Source organism: Erythrolamprus reginae, chromosome 2 (assembly GCF_031021105.1).
Source record: "Erythrolamprus reginae isolate rEryReg1 chromosome 2, rEryReg1.hap1, whole genome shotgun sequence".
In the NCBI taxonomy this organism is placed as follows: domain Eukaryota; kingdom Metazoa; phylum Chordata; class Lepidosauria; order Squamata; family Dipsadidae; genus Erythrolamprus; species Erythrolamprus reginae.
In genome coordinates, this window is record NC_091951.1 from 56,680,220 (window position 1) to 56,694,440 (window position 14,221).

Below are 14,221 nucleotides of genomic sequence, written 5' to 3' on the forward strand. Positions count from 1 at the left end.
CAATAATTTACTTAATTATCAAATCATAAATTAGAAATAAAGTATTTTTTGTTTCATTCAAAAAGTGAGATTTGGGATTTGCAATCACTATTAACATAAATACTGTCTTTTCTCTTATCAAAGAATTCAATCAATCAGAAAGTACCAACCATTTACCAACCATTCCTTCCTTGTGGGTAGTGCTGAATCTTCCCATCTTTGTGCATGCAAAAATCTCACTGCAGTTATTATGTATGGGAATAAAGTTCCATAACTTTTTCCAACTGTTTATGCATTGTTCCCTAAAGAATAACTTCTGCTCTCAATTGTATATTAATCTTTAAAATCCTCTGAATTAGAGTTTTCAAGCTTTTTTGCACATCTTACAAACATGATGAAATGTTTTTTCTTGTTCACATTACATAATAAATTTGAAGTGCTTTTATACATCCTAAACAATTTATAACCTGAGTTATAAAGCAATATAAACCATTGATATACTGCTGTGAAGCAATATAAGATGGGTAACTCAGTGTGATTGCAAGAGAAGGATGCTATTTCTCTGATATTGCTGGAGGGGTTTCATTTTGTAAACAGGTCAAGTGCTATCTGGTTGTAGACATATTTGAAGAGTCCTTAAAATTTTAGAGTATTGAACTCCTTTTATAAAGGATCACTTTGTGTTTTTACATTGATTTTTCAGTTGTGCAGGCAGAATTCTCAACTTTTAAGTAATGAATCATGGCATTCACTATATGTTCATGAAAATGTATAATACTTTATATTAGATGGGCTTGTATTCGTTTCTTTCTTCATCTGCACATGGGGTACATAACCATTATGAAAGGGGGTAATGGAAATAAAAAATGCAAAATAGTGTCTCATAGAAACATATGAATTTATAGTAGTATTATCTTGCTACAGGTAATTGTTATATAACCAACAATAATACTGAAATATATTTAAGTAATTATAAATAAGCATCATATAATGGTCCTTTTCTAAAACTTGTATCTTTCAAAACTGCTCTGAATACTTAATTTTTTTCCATGCTTTTTTACTTTTAAATAATTAATACTCTGTATTTCTGTTAATCGTTTGAACATTGAAAAAAATATCTGGTATCATGAAGCAACAAGATACAAGATACATATCTAGATCTAGATGCCGCTCCGAGTCTTCGGAGAGGGGCGGCATACAAATCTAATAAATAAATACATCTAGATCTATAGATCTGACCCCTCGCATCCTGGACACAAACTATTTCAACTCCTACCCTCAAAACGTCGCTACAGGGCACTGCACGTCAAGACAACTAGACACAAGAACAGTTTCCCCCCGAAAGCCATCACTCTACTAAACAAATAATTCCCTCAAAACTGTCAGACTTACTAAATCTGCACTTCTATTTCTACTAGTTTTTCTCATCATTCCTATCATCTTTTTCCTCCCGCTTAGGACTATATCACTTGTTGCTTGTATCCTAAGATTTTTATTAATTGTTTCTTCATTGCTTATTTGACCACTTAATCATTGTGTTGTACCACATGATTCTTGACAAATGTATCTTTTTCTATTATGTATGCTGAAAGCATATGCACCAAGACAAATTCCTTGTGTGTCCAATCACACTTGGCCAATAAAATTCTATTCTATTCTACTCTATATATCTATACGTCTATAGATCAAATCCCAGTAAGGGTATGGATGGCTGACAAGAGCAAATAAGATCAAACTAGATCTATACTAGTCTCTTCCTTTTCTTTATCAGCAAAAATATGTTATAGATTATAGTTGTTGGCTATAAAAAAGTTTATCTGCCTTGGAATATGGCCTCTGGTGGGACTGAGAGGCAAAAAGGAAGCTGTATTCTCCTTCCATATTTGGGTATACCAGGGCGACTCGACAAAAAAAATCACATATTTATTTATTTATTTATTTATTTATTTATTTATTTATTATTTAGATTTGTATGCCGCCCCTCTCTGCAGACTCGGGGCGGCTCACAACAAGACACAACAAATCGTAACAAATCCAAATAAATTTAAATATTTAAAAATTTAAAAAGAACCCCAATATACTAACACACACACACATACAAACATACCATGCATAAATTGTACATGCCCGGGGGAGGTGTTTTAGTTCCCCCATGCCTGACGGCAAAGGTGGGTTTTAAGGAGTTTACGGAAGGCAGGGAGAGTAGGGGCAGTTCTAATCTCCGAGGGGAGTTGGTTCCAGAGAGTCAGGGCCGCCACAGAGAAGGCTCTTCCCCTGGGGCCCACCAACCGACATTGTTTAATTGACGGGACCCGGAGAAGGCGCACTCTGTGAGACCTAATCGGTCGCTGGGATTCGTGCGGCAGAAGGCGGTCTCGGAGATATTCTGGTCCAGTGCCATGAAGGGCTTTAAAGGTCATAACCAACACTTTGAATTGTGACCAGAAATTGATCGGCAGCCAATGCAGACTGCGGAGTGATGGTGAAACATGGGCATACCTAGTTAAGCCCATGACCGCTCTCACAGCTGCATTCTGCATGATCTGAAGTTTCCGAACACTTTTCAAAGGTAGCCCCATGTAGAGAGCATTACAGTAGTCGAACCTCGAAGTGATGAGGGCATGAGTGACTGTGAGCAATCCCGGTCCAGATAGGGCCGCAACTGGTGCACCAGGCGAACCTGGGGAAACGCCCCCCTCGCCACAGCTGAAAGATGGTTCTCTAATGTGAGCTGTGGATCGAGGAGGACGCCCAAGTTGTGGACCCTCTCCGAGGGGGTCAATGATTCCCCCCCAGGGTAATGGATGGACAGATGGGATTGTCCTCGGGAGGCAAAATCCACAGCCACTCCGTCTTATCCGGGTTGAGCTTGAGTCTGTTGACACCCATCCAGGCCCCAACAGCCTCCAGACACCGGCACATCACTTCCACTGCTTCGTTGACTGGACATGGGGTGGAGATGTAAAGCTGGGTATCATCAGCGTACTGATGATACCTCACCCCATGCCCTTGGATGATCTCACCCAGCGGTTTCATGTAGATATTAAATAGCAGGGGGGAGAGGACCGACCCCTGAGGCACCCCACAAGGGAGAGACCTCGGAGTCGACCTCTGACCCCCCGCTAACACCGACTGCGACCGACCGGAGAGGTAGGAGCAGAACCACTGGAGAACAGTGCCTCCCACTCCCAACCCCTCCAGCCGGTGCAGAAGGATACCATGGTCGATGGTATCGAAAGCCGCTGAGGTCAAGAAGCACCAGGACAGAGGATAAACCCCTGTCCCGGGCCCGCCAGAGATCATCCATCAATGCGACCAAAGCAGTTTCCGTGCTGTAACCGGGCCTGAAATCCGACTGCTGGGGACCTAGATAATCGGCTTCTTCCAAGGACCGTTGGAGCTGGAGCGCCACCACCTTCTCAACAACCTTCCACATAAAGGGAAGGTTGGAGACTGGGCGATAGTTATTAAGTACGGCTGGATCCAGGGAAGGCTTCTTGATATATAGATTATAATACTGTGGAAGGAAAGAATACCATTTATTTTAGACCGATCAGACACTAATTCAGATAGGATTGCACCAATTTAGACAGAATTGCAGGGTTAATGTTTGATGAAATATATTGTCATGTGAGTGCTCTTCAGAAATTTATGCTGAATACAGCAACTTGGTTCAATATAGTTTCGTGTATAATAAGGCTGTTGCATGTATAAAGCATATAAAAGAATAAAGGGTGATACTGTATTAATTAATTTTGTAAGCCATCCAGAATCACCTCATGAGAAGATGGGTGGCAGGCAAATTTAATTAATTAATGAAAAATTAATTCTTACAAAAGAATTACAAAAAAAATCTTACAAAATTAACATGCAGTATATGTCTTCAATATGCCTACATATGTACCAAAGTATTTGAAACATCGTTAATCTGAGATACTGTACAGATCTCCTAATTACTGGCCTTCATTGTTTATTCTTTGAAAGTATTGGATTAAACTCTGGAATATATAATCCTGAAGCTCTTTTTATCCCTGTGATATTAACGAACCTTTTCTTCAGCCAGCAGTTTCTCAACTAGTGAATCTCTGGCCTGTAGGTCATTGCACTACACTTATGAAGTTTAGTAGGCAACTAACCTTGAATATTTTCGATACACTCAAATCTGTATACTTTTATTACCCAACGTTTATTATAAATTACAGTGGCAGATAACAGAAAGCCTGGTCTAACTGAGACATAAAAATAAAGCCTGATTTTGTAGTTGCAACTCACAGCAGATAAACCGAGAAATTAGCATCTTAAAACCAATTTTTTGTTCTTGAGCAAGTTCTTAATGAAACATCCGCTTCTACATTTTTGGAGGAAAAAATTATCCATCCACTGTAATTAGCTATTCCGTGTGTGTGATGAAGAGATGACAGTAGCTCATTAACTTGTCACTGACATCACCATGTGTGTTATTTCTACTCTACCTATTCATATAAACATTATACTAACTTATTAATAACGATTAAGTGACTTTAAGTTGAAGATAAATGGCATGGTGCTTTGGTGATATGCAAGTTCTCTGGAGCTTAAAATTTTGCACGGAATCTAAAGCAAAGAGCTATAACGCTGCCTTTGTGAAGGGGTGATTGATACTATTGTGTAAAGAGAAGCAGCCACCCATATATTGCAACACTATCTGCCTGCTATATATGTTTACCTTATTTTTCAGAGTATAAGATGCACCAGAGTGCATCGGGGAGGAAAATAGGAGGGGAAAAAATCTGCCTACTAGGTATTCATCTAGCTAGCATTCTTAGTCTGGTCAGCTTCAGCACATTATTTTATCCCCTGGTTAGGGCTTTAAAAAACCCATATTTGGAGAGATAACATTGAAAGAGCTTGCAAGCCGGTAAGAGCGGGGAACATCATTAGCACCTTGTTAGGATTGGAAAGAAACTTATTTGGAGCTAGTAGAGCAATGAAAAAAAGATTTAGGGCTGGAAAAACATTCTTTGGTGAGAATAAAAATGAAAAAGCCTGCAAAGTAAGATCTGGGAAGCACTTAGTTAGGGCTAAAAAATAAAGCTGGGGGGGGAGCTACATTCAGAGTATAAGACACACCCAAATTTTCAGCCTCTTGGGGAGGAAAATGGTGCATCTTATACTCCAAAAAATACAGAATTTATGTTCATATATTTTTATGCAGGAAAAAGAACTGTTTGCAGAAGTTATACTGAAATGTAGCCAAGTATCCTTATAGAAGAAGGAAAAAAGACAGAAAATGATTATTTCATTCTCCCTCCCTCCCCTCCCTTCCCCTCCCTCCTCTCTTCCCTTCCCCTCCACCCCTTCTCTGAAAGTTGAAATAATTTCCTTTGGGGAAAAGCCAGTCAGTTGACACCCCTGTTCTGTAGGGCTCCAACTTTGTACTAAAGCAGCCAAAACATGGATCACAAGATTACATAATATGTTTCCCGTAAGACTCTGCAATATATTTGAAATATTTCTTTTTAAGAAATATTTGTCTGTCCATGGATTGTTTGCTTTCAGATGGTTCATTCCCTGACTATGTTAGGGAATGAAATATCTACAAGGAAACAAGCAATCTCAGAGGGCAATGTGAACTCCACAGTTCAACCCTGAGATACATATATTCTCTTCTATTGGAATTTCCAAAGACTGGAAAGTGTACCATTCTGGTCACAGAAATGATTGCAAAAGTCTACCTATGTAGAGACCTGTCCACAAAGAAGTTTCATATGAGAATCTTATTACCAATTGGAACTGGACAGAGGAAGAAATATATCTTAAAACCAAGTCTTGCATAAACTCTTTAGTAATTACTTAGACAGAATGCATCAACCTTTTGATAGAAATCAAATACAAATGCTGGTAACATGTTTAGTCTGATCCGGCAAAAGACAAATTCAGTTATACCCAAATACAGAAATTGGGTTGTATGGACTCAGATGAGAGTGCAGTAAAGCTGCTAATACTCCAATAATTTTAGTAGAATGTGAATAAATAGTTTACAAAATATAAACATCATGTAAATTAAATAATGCATTAGTTTAATCGGAAGACTGTAAACATGTTCAGGAACTGGAAGGAGCCATGCGAATCTTTTATCTAAGATAGAATATTTATGATGAAAATAATTTAAACTCCCACATTACAACTTAGTGTAATGCATGAATCCGAGTCAATAATTTAAGCAGAACCTTGAGTGAAGTTGAAAGCATGATTCGAGAGGGGATGCAATGGAATGCATAGATAACTTTGAGGAAAGGAGAGAGGAGATGCTGCCTAGGAAACAATCAGACAAAAGAGGCAGGAGGTTTTAATTGCAGTTGGTTTAACAGTCAAAAAACAAAACTTAGGAAAATCTGCCCTAATGGGTCCAGCAATTAAATTTGATGGGTAGAAAGTTTGAACTTTCATACTTGCAAGATTCTGTTAATGTAGCCTTACAACAAAATCTCAGGGACTGCCTTCTGCTGCACGAATCCCAGTGACCAGTTAGGTCCCACAGAGTGGGTCTTCTCCGGGTCCCGTCAACTAAACAATGTCGCTTGGTGGGACCCAGGGGAAGAGCCTTCTCTGTGGAGGCCCCGGCCCTCTGGAACCAACTCCCCTCAGAGATTAGAATTGCTCCCACTCTCCTTGCCTTTCATAAGCTTCGTAAAACCCACCTCTGCCGCCAGGCATGGGGGAACTGAGATACTCTTTCCCCCTAGGCCTTTACAATTTTATGCATGGTATGTCTCTATGTATGTTTGGTTTTACAATAAGGGTTTTTAACTGTTTTAATATTGGATTGTCATGTGCTGTTTTACTACTGTTGTTAGCCGCCCCGAGTCTGCGGAGAGAGGCGGCATACAAATCCAATAAAATAAAATCAAAATCAAATCAAAATAGATATGGCTCATATAGTCATCTTTCCTGCCTGGTTTATCCAAGAAGGTTGACATAGGTAGAGATAACATAATAAATATTTGGACAAGGAAGCAAAGCCTTTCCAAGTCAAACAGCCAGGGAGCCATTGTTGTTGTTAGTCGCAAAGTTGTGTCTGACTCATTGTGACCCCATAGACAATGTTCCTCCACGCCTTCTTGTTCTCTACCATCCTCTAGAGAGCAGTGTTTCCCAACCTTGGCAACTTGAAGATATCTGGACTTCAACTCCCAGAATTCCACAGCAAGCGAATGCTGGCTGGGGAATTCTGGGAGTTGAAGTCCAGATATCTTCAAGTTGCCAAGGTTGGGAAACACTGCTCTAGAGTCCATTTAAGCTCACACCGCCTGCTTCATTGACTCCAGCCAGCCACCTCCTTCTCTGTCGTTCCCGACTTCTTTTGCCCCAGCACTAGGCTCTTCTCCAGTGAGTCCTTCCTTCTCATTTGGTGGCATGAAGACTGTTAGCCTAATCCAGTGCTTCTCAAATAATGGGGTGCCCCCCCAAGTGATGCCAGAGGAGGTGTGTGACCCTAGGAAATGAGCTTTTTTTTTTTTTTTTGCTGTAAAGAATAGGACATGCATCCTACCTGACAATTTTATCGGTACCTCTGTCGCATTCCTCAGCATTCTAAAAGAAAACATCTTGCGTTTTCAATCAAACTTCTTGAACTCGCAAGACATTTTCTTTTAGAATGGGCTGCTCTGGACACAACGCCAAGGAACGCAGTGGAAGTACCGGTACAAGTATCAGGTAGGACGTGTGTCTCACAGTGGGGTGCAATTTGGGGACTGTTTACAATCACAGTTGAGAGTTGGGGCGGCATGAAATGTTTGCTTCTTCTGGGGGGGAGGGGGCGGCGTAACAGAAAATAGTTGAGAAGGACTGGCCTAATTTGAGGTTCCAGTATAGAGCTCAGCAGCAATTAACCATTAGTCTTCTATTAAGATTTGGTAACCATTTTATTCTCAAGACCTTTAGAGTAGCATGTGTATGTTGAATTCATGGATTGAGATTCTGCCTTTGTATCTGATAGGACAAGGTTCTTAGATATGGGTGACAATTCCCAGCAATCATGATCATTGCTGAGGTTCAATTTTGGGAATTGAAGTTCACGTTTGGTGGACACCCACCTTGGGGAAAACTAAGATGGAATTTACACAGCCTCTACTCGGAGACTTATTCAGGTTGCTCAGAATCTCCTAATATTTCCGGAAGTGGAATCAGCTAAGGAAAACATTACACTGAGGCTTAGAAGCTGCTGACCAGAGATTTTTTTTCTAAATCAGTGGTTTTTGCAAACACTGCGAAGGCATTCCAGCTGCACTGTAGTTATTCACAGATCAAATATCTTTGTAGGAACTTTGTTCTCATTCACCTTTGTCTATAAGATATACCAGAATGATGTTGTTTGCATAATTGTTTATTATTTATTAGATTATTAGATTTGTATGTTGCCCCACTCCGTAGACTCGGGTACGTGTTTAGGTAATACTTAAAATGGGTTAGCAAAGGATGCCTAATTTTGTAACAGTTTTTCTTGCAATCAAGAATCCAAATCTCAACCAGCAAATTCTCCATCCTACACATTGGGAAAAAGAATCTGAACTCCAAATACGAACTGAACAATCAAATTATCACAGATAACCCCCACTCAGTTAAAGACCTCGGTATATTAATAACAAAAGACTTAAGTAAGCTACAATGCCAAATCAATCAAGATTAATGATGTGAAACCAGCTATATGTGTTGTTTCTAAAGCAGTACAGGTCCTTCTTGTATTCCCTATGCCAAATCAAGAACAGTTCTATTAAAACAACTTCTTTGGAATATACAGTTCAAATGATATGGTGAAATGAGTCCTCCAATCCTTGAAGATCAGATGGAATTGTAACCCAACTTTTAAGCCTCTGTACAAGTTTGAAAAATTAATCCAGAGATCAACACAGCAAAATTAAATAAGCTAGATAAGAAAGCCATTTTAAGCAACTAATTGCTCACTATCAGTAGGAGTTTTCAATGATATCTGAAAATCTAGCTTTCCCCCCCCTGCTGTTCCTATGACCTAACAAACTCTCCTTTGTTTTGTATCTCTCAGACTTGGTGCTAAGTGTTAGTTGGTGTCTAAAATAGCTACCATTCCTGCTCTAGCAAATTCTAAACTCTCAAAGTCAGTCCTATTCCTGTACTATAATGGCATGGAAGAGAAGTCCTGTTTAGGGCAATATTGTAAATGACATTTGAGAAACACCAAATCATTGTTTTGTGCATTAGGAAATTGTCTCTATTGTCATAGGAATGGGTTCTTGGCTCATCTTATAGTTCTGTGATCCATTGTCACGGTGATCCATTGTCACATCCGTCCATCCATTGGCTCAATAAATAATATGAAAATAAAATGCATATTTTCAGTGTAGTGGCATTGATTTAAAAGATTTGTATGCAGTCAGCATCCACAAAATCTGGGCAGCTAATAATAAACATTTTCAAAAAATGAATTTTTAAAACGATGAATTCGTGACATTAAAAACCTACATATGAAATACCTAGAGCCCCAAATCGAAAATTGTTCTTAAATTAATCATCTGTGGCTTAGCATGATGTGTTAATTCAATCATTTGTGGCATATTCATTATATTACTAAACAAGTGATGGCTTATCATGATGTATGAACCCAGATAAAATGAGCATATGATGCTGCCTTAAACTATTTTATTTATTTATTTATTATTTAGATTTGTATGCCGCCCCTCTCCGCAGACTCGGGGCGGCTCACAGCAAGATATAGCAATTCATGACAAATCCAAATAAATTTAAAATATTTAAAAAGATTTAAAAAGAACCCCATTTACTAACAAACACACACACAAACATACCATGCATAAATTGTACATACAATACTATCTTGAGCTTCATTCATTTATCTAAAGTAGGGCTCCCTTGGTGGACAAACCAAATATTATTCTAAGAGCATTGGGCTATATGTGCATATCGCATTTACAGATTTGTTGCAGATTTGAACTTCAGGAGTTTATGCAGTATGAGAATACTCAAGGGAACCCAGAACACAGAGAATCTTCAAGTGTTTTATTAATTTCAATTGCTTAAGCAATTGCATTGGCATCATTCAGTCTCGAAAGGCCATGGTATCATGCTCCCAAGAAATTTCCTTTCTCTTTTCCAACCTGGCGAGACTTTGCTTTGCGTTCCAAGATCTTTTTGCGATCCTTGTCCAGCTTTAATCTTGTGACCACCACCTTACTAGGGTGAATGCCCACATGTACATGTAGCTTTCTCACGCTGTACACGTTCAATGTAAATAACATACTTCTTTCTGTATACCTGGACTACCTTGCCAATCTGTCATTTGAAATGCATGCTTCTACTTGCTTAGTTTGCTGTATTCTGGCCAAGCGATACCTGAGAATTCAAGAAGAGAGAAATGCTTTGTACTAGTAACATTCTACTATGATCTCTCACCTACAGCTTGAAGCTTATTCTGATAATAAGCATATTCATGTTTGGGAAAAGCGAGTGTTGCCATCTTTATTGACATTAACTGCAGAGAGGCATAGAGATAACCTTGATGGGAAGATTCAGAAGTTGTTACAGAAACAAAAAGGACAGAAACATTCCTTCAGCCCTGGGAAAGGAGATAGTGTCAGGAAGAGGCTCAGGTTGGCTCCTCCCTCCCTCAATGCAGGATAAGAGGAAGGAAAGCTAAAACATAAGCAGACTTCTAGAATACTGTTAAGATAGCCTGTCTTAAAAGAAGCTTAGCTTTAATGTTCTGGTGGCATCATTTCCCTGATAGGCAATCTTTAAACAATTTGTTTATTTTATTGGATTTGTGTCCCGCCCCTCTTCGAGGACGTAGGGCGGCTTACAATATGTAAAAATGATACAATTCTAAAATCCAATAATAACTAAAACAGCTAGTCTAAAACCCCAATTTAATTTAAAAACAGTCATTCCAATCCACCAACATACTTTCCATTCAACATACATTCATCCATAGGACAAGTACGCATCCATAGCACAAGTAAGTCTTCAAATTCTTGTGGAATGCAAGGAGGGTGGGGGCAGTACGAATCTCTGGGGGGGAGCTGATTCCAGAGGCCCGGCCCCCCCACAGAGGAGGCTCTTCCCCTAGGTTCCGCCAAGCACATTGTCTAGTTGACAGGACCTGGAGAAGGCCGACTCTGTGGGACCTGACCTGGGACTCATGCCATGTTGAAGTAACACACCGTAAAAATATAAGAATTTTTCTTAATTTTGTTTGGTTGTAGAGCCACAATTTGTCTGTCTGTCTGTCTGTCTATTTGACTTCTATGCCCCCTTCTCAACCGACTCAGGGCGCCATACAACACAATAAATACAGTACAATGGATAGAAACCTAATATTAAAAATACTACAAAAACTAAAAAATTCCTAAAAACCCATTTATCCTAACACAAGCATCCACATTCATCTAATCCAGTCACTCATATTATCGGTCAGAGTTAATCTCAGTGCTCAGGGCCCCCATGCCCAGCAGAGATGAGTCTTCAAAACTTTGCGATAGGCCAGGAGGGAGGGGGCAGTACATATCTCCAGAGGGACTTCATTCCAAAGGCCTGGGGCCGCCACAGAGAAGGCTCTTCCTCTAGGTCCCGTCAGATGACATTATCTGGCCAACAGGACCTGGAGAAGGCCAACTCTGTGGGACCTAACCATCCTCTTGGATACATGAGGCAGAAGACCATCATTTCAAAATGTTTTTCAAGGTAGAACATATCTGATTTTGGAGTCTATGTTGATTCCCCTTCCCCAAAGCATTATTTCCTTTGGCTTCTATGATGTCATAGGACACAGGTATAAAAGTTTAGTGGATGAAGTTCAACTGGATTCCTATCAGTAGACCGTCTCACACATACCCAAAAAGTTCTAGGCAGCAATTGGCTGCCATCCACATGGATGTATTCAATTCTTTCAAGGTTGTGGGGACACTCTCTTCTTGCAATATGCTTAGAAAGAAAGTGAATTAGAAGAGACATGACTGTGGTATACAGGCATATACACACATGTAGATACGTTTACATTTTTTGGAATTCACCATCATTAGATATGATGCTGGCTACCAGTTTGGCTGGTTTCAAAAGAGATTTTGAATTGGAGATCTATGGCTATGATGCAGACTGACTAGAAAACTAGTGGACATCCTTGGCCACTATGAGAACAGGCTGCTGGACCATCCAACAAGATGCTGCTTATGTTCTTATGCAGGAACAATGGGAATGGAGATATGGACTATCTCCCAAAGTTCTGGGTGTTTTCCAATAAGTTGCAAAGATATTCTAGAGTCCAGGGCTGTGTATAGAAGCCATAGCATCCCCTATTCCTGCTTTTTATGAACCTACAAAAGCTTACAATTGTGTAAGCATTACTCACCCATTTGTATTCACTTGACTGTACTCTGATTAAGTGATATACAGGGACTGGGAAAGACAAGACTGTCCTGTATAGTGGTGCGCATGCATTAGGAGTTTTTGATGTGTTCCATCTCCGTTTACATTCTTTGTCAACTGTAGTTCATCATCACGAAAGCTGTCCTTTGGTTGAACATTTAGGTTACTAGGTCAAATGTGCCTTGCAAACTACATGGCAGATAACATTTTTATCTCTGGTTCTTGTCTAATGTCAAAATTGACATCCTTATTTCTTCACCTTCTTATACATACTCTTTATTCTCTATGGTCAAACTTTGGTTCTATTCATCTACTTCTCCCAGCAATGCCGCCCGAATCCCAGTGACCCATTAGGTCCCACAGAGTTGGCCTTCTCCGGGTCCTGTCGACTAAACAATATCGGCTGGCGAGACCCAAGGGAAAAGCCTTCTCTGTGACGGCCCCGACCCTCTGGAACCAGCTCCCCCTGGAGATTAGGATTGCCCCCATCCTCCTTGCATTTCGTAAACTTCTTAAGACCCACCTCTGCCATCAGGCATGGGGGAATTGAGACATCTTCCTTAGGCCTATATAATTTGTGTATGGTATGTTTATTTATTTATTTATTACTTAGATTTGTATGCCGCCCCTCTCCGAAGACTCGTGTGTTGTGTGTATGTTGTGTGTATGTTTTTTAATTATGGGTTTTTTAGTTTTTAAATATTAGATTTGTATTTTACATTGTGTTTACTATTGCTGTTAGCCGCCCTGAGTCTGCAGAGAGGGGCGGCATACAAATCTAATAAGTAAGTAAGTAAGTAAGTAAGTAAGTAAGTAAGTAAGTAAGTAAGTAAGTAAGTAAGTAAGTAAGTAAGTAAGTAAGTAAGTAAACAAACAAACAAACAAACAAATTTAGTTTTTGTAACACCGTTATTAACTTTGGTTTATTCAACCCCAAATCACATGGGCTGGGTTCATGCAATGCATCTTAGTCTAAAATATGGTTGGTATGAATTTGAGTCCCTATTGTATACATGGACTTCATATGAAAATTACGAAGTCTATCCCCTAGATTGTGTCTCATCTTGGTAATTTCTAGTTCATAATTTAATTGCAGAATAAAAATCAGATGCCTCTTTTTATTTTCTGTGGTTTCCCCCCCAGCTCTTTTGTCTGCAGAGAGATGATGCATAAAATATGTAAAAAATAATGGACAGCATCTGAAAGATTGCCAAAGTTGCATACATAATTGTTTTTTCCCACTTGAGTTGGAGACTAAAAGAAAATAATTGGTCTAATTGGATCACTGAGATATTTGTTCTTAAAATCCTGTATTTGGTTCATCAAATCAGGCAGGCAGCTGTCTTTAATTGATAGAAGGGTCAATACAGAATCTTTTAAGCTTCCTATTATGAGGAGCCAGGCATTTGTTTGTTTGACTCCACGTAGCAACTAGTAATGATTGTTCTCCGGTGGTTTCCCTTCCTTCCATTTTTTAAAAGCTGCAGGCCATATTGATAAAACTTTCAGCAGCTGTTGACTAGACCTCTGAGGCCACTTCCTGAGCTCTGAAAAGTTTCATGGGAATCTATCAACACAACCATCACTTTCTCAGCAAGGTCAAGACAAGTAAAGAGCAGCTTTATGAGTATACCAGAAGATCCTTGCCAGCTGTTTCTCCTGCTTTCATTCTCACCTTGCTTTCTTAATTAAGAAGCACACATTTAAACACCTTTTAAAGCCTTTCGTAAAAAGTAAGGGGAAACGTAGCAGAGACTATACAATGAAGGACAATCCAAAATATAGTCTGAGAGTATCAATTCTTTTACATAGAACTCAGTGATGGGCTCCTACAGGTACGGTCAGGTACGTA

The 14,221-nt window shown here is 39.5% G+C and overlaps 1 protein-coding gene across 1 annotated transcript in view; it reads left to right on the plus strand.

Moving 5' to 3' along the window:
• LOC139160393 (monocarboxylate transporter 2-like) overlaps positions 1 to 14,221 on the plus strand; it is a 41,898-nt gene that overhangs the window by 10,485 nt on the left and 17,192 nt on the right.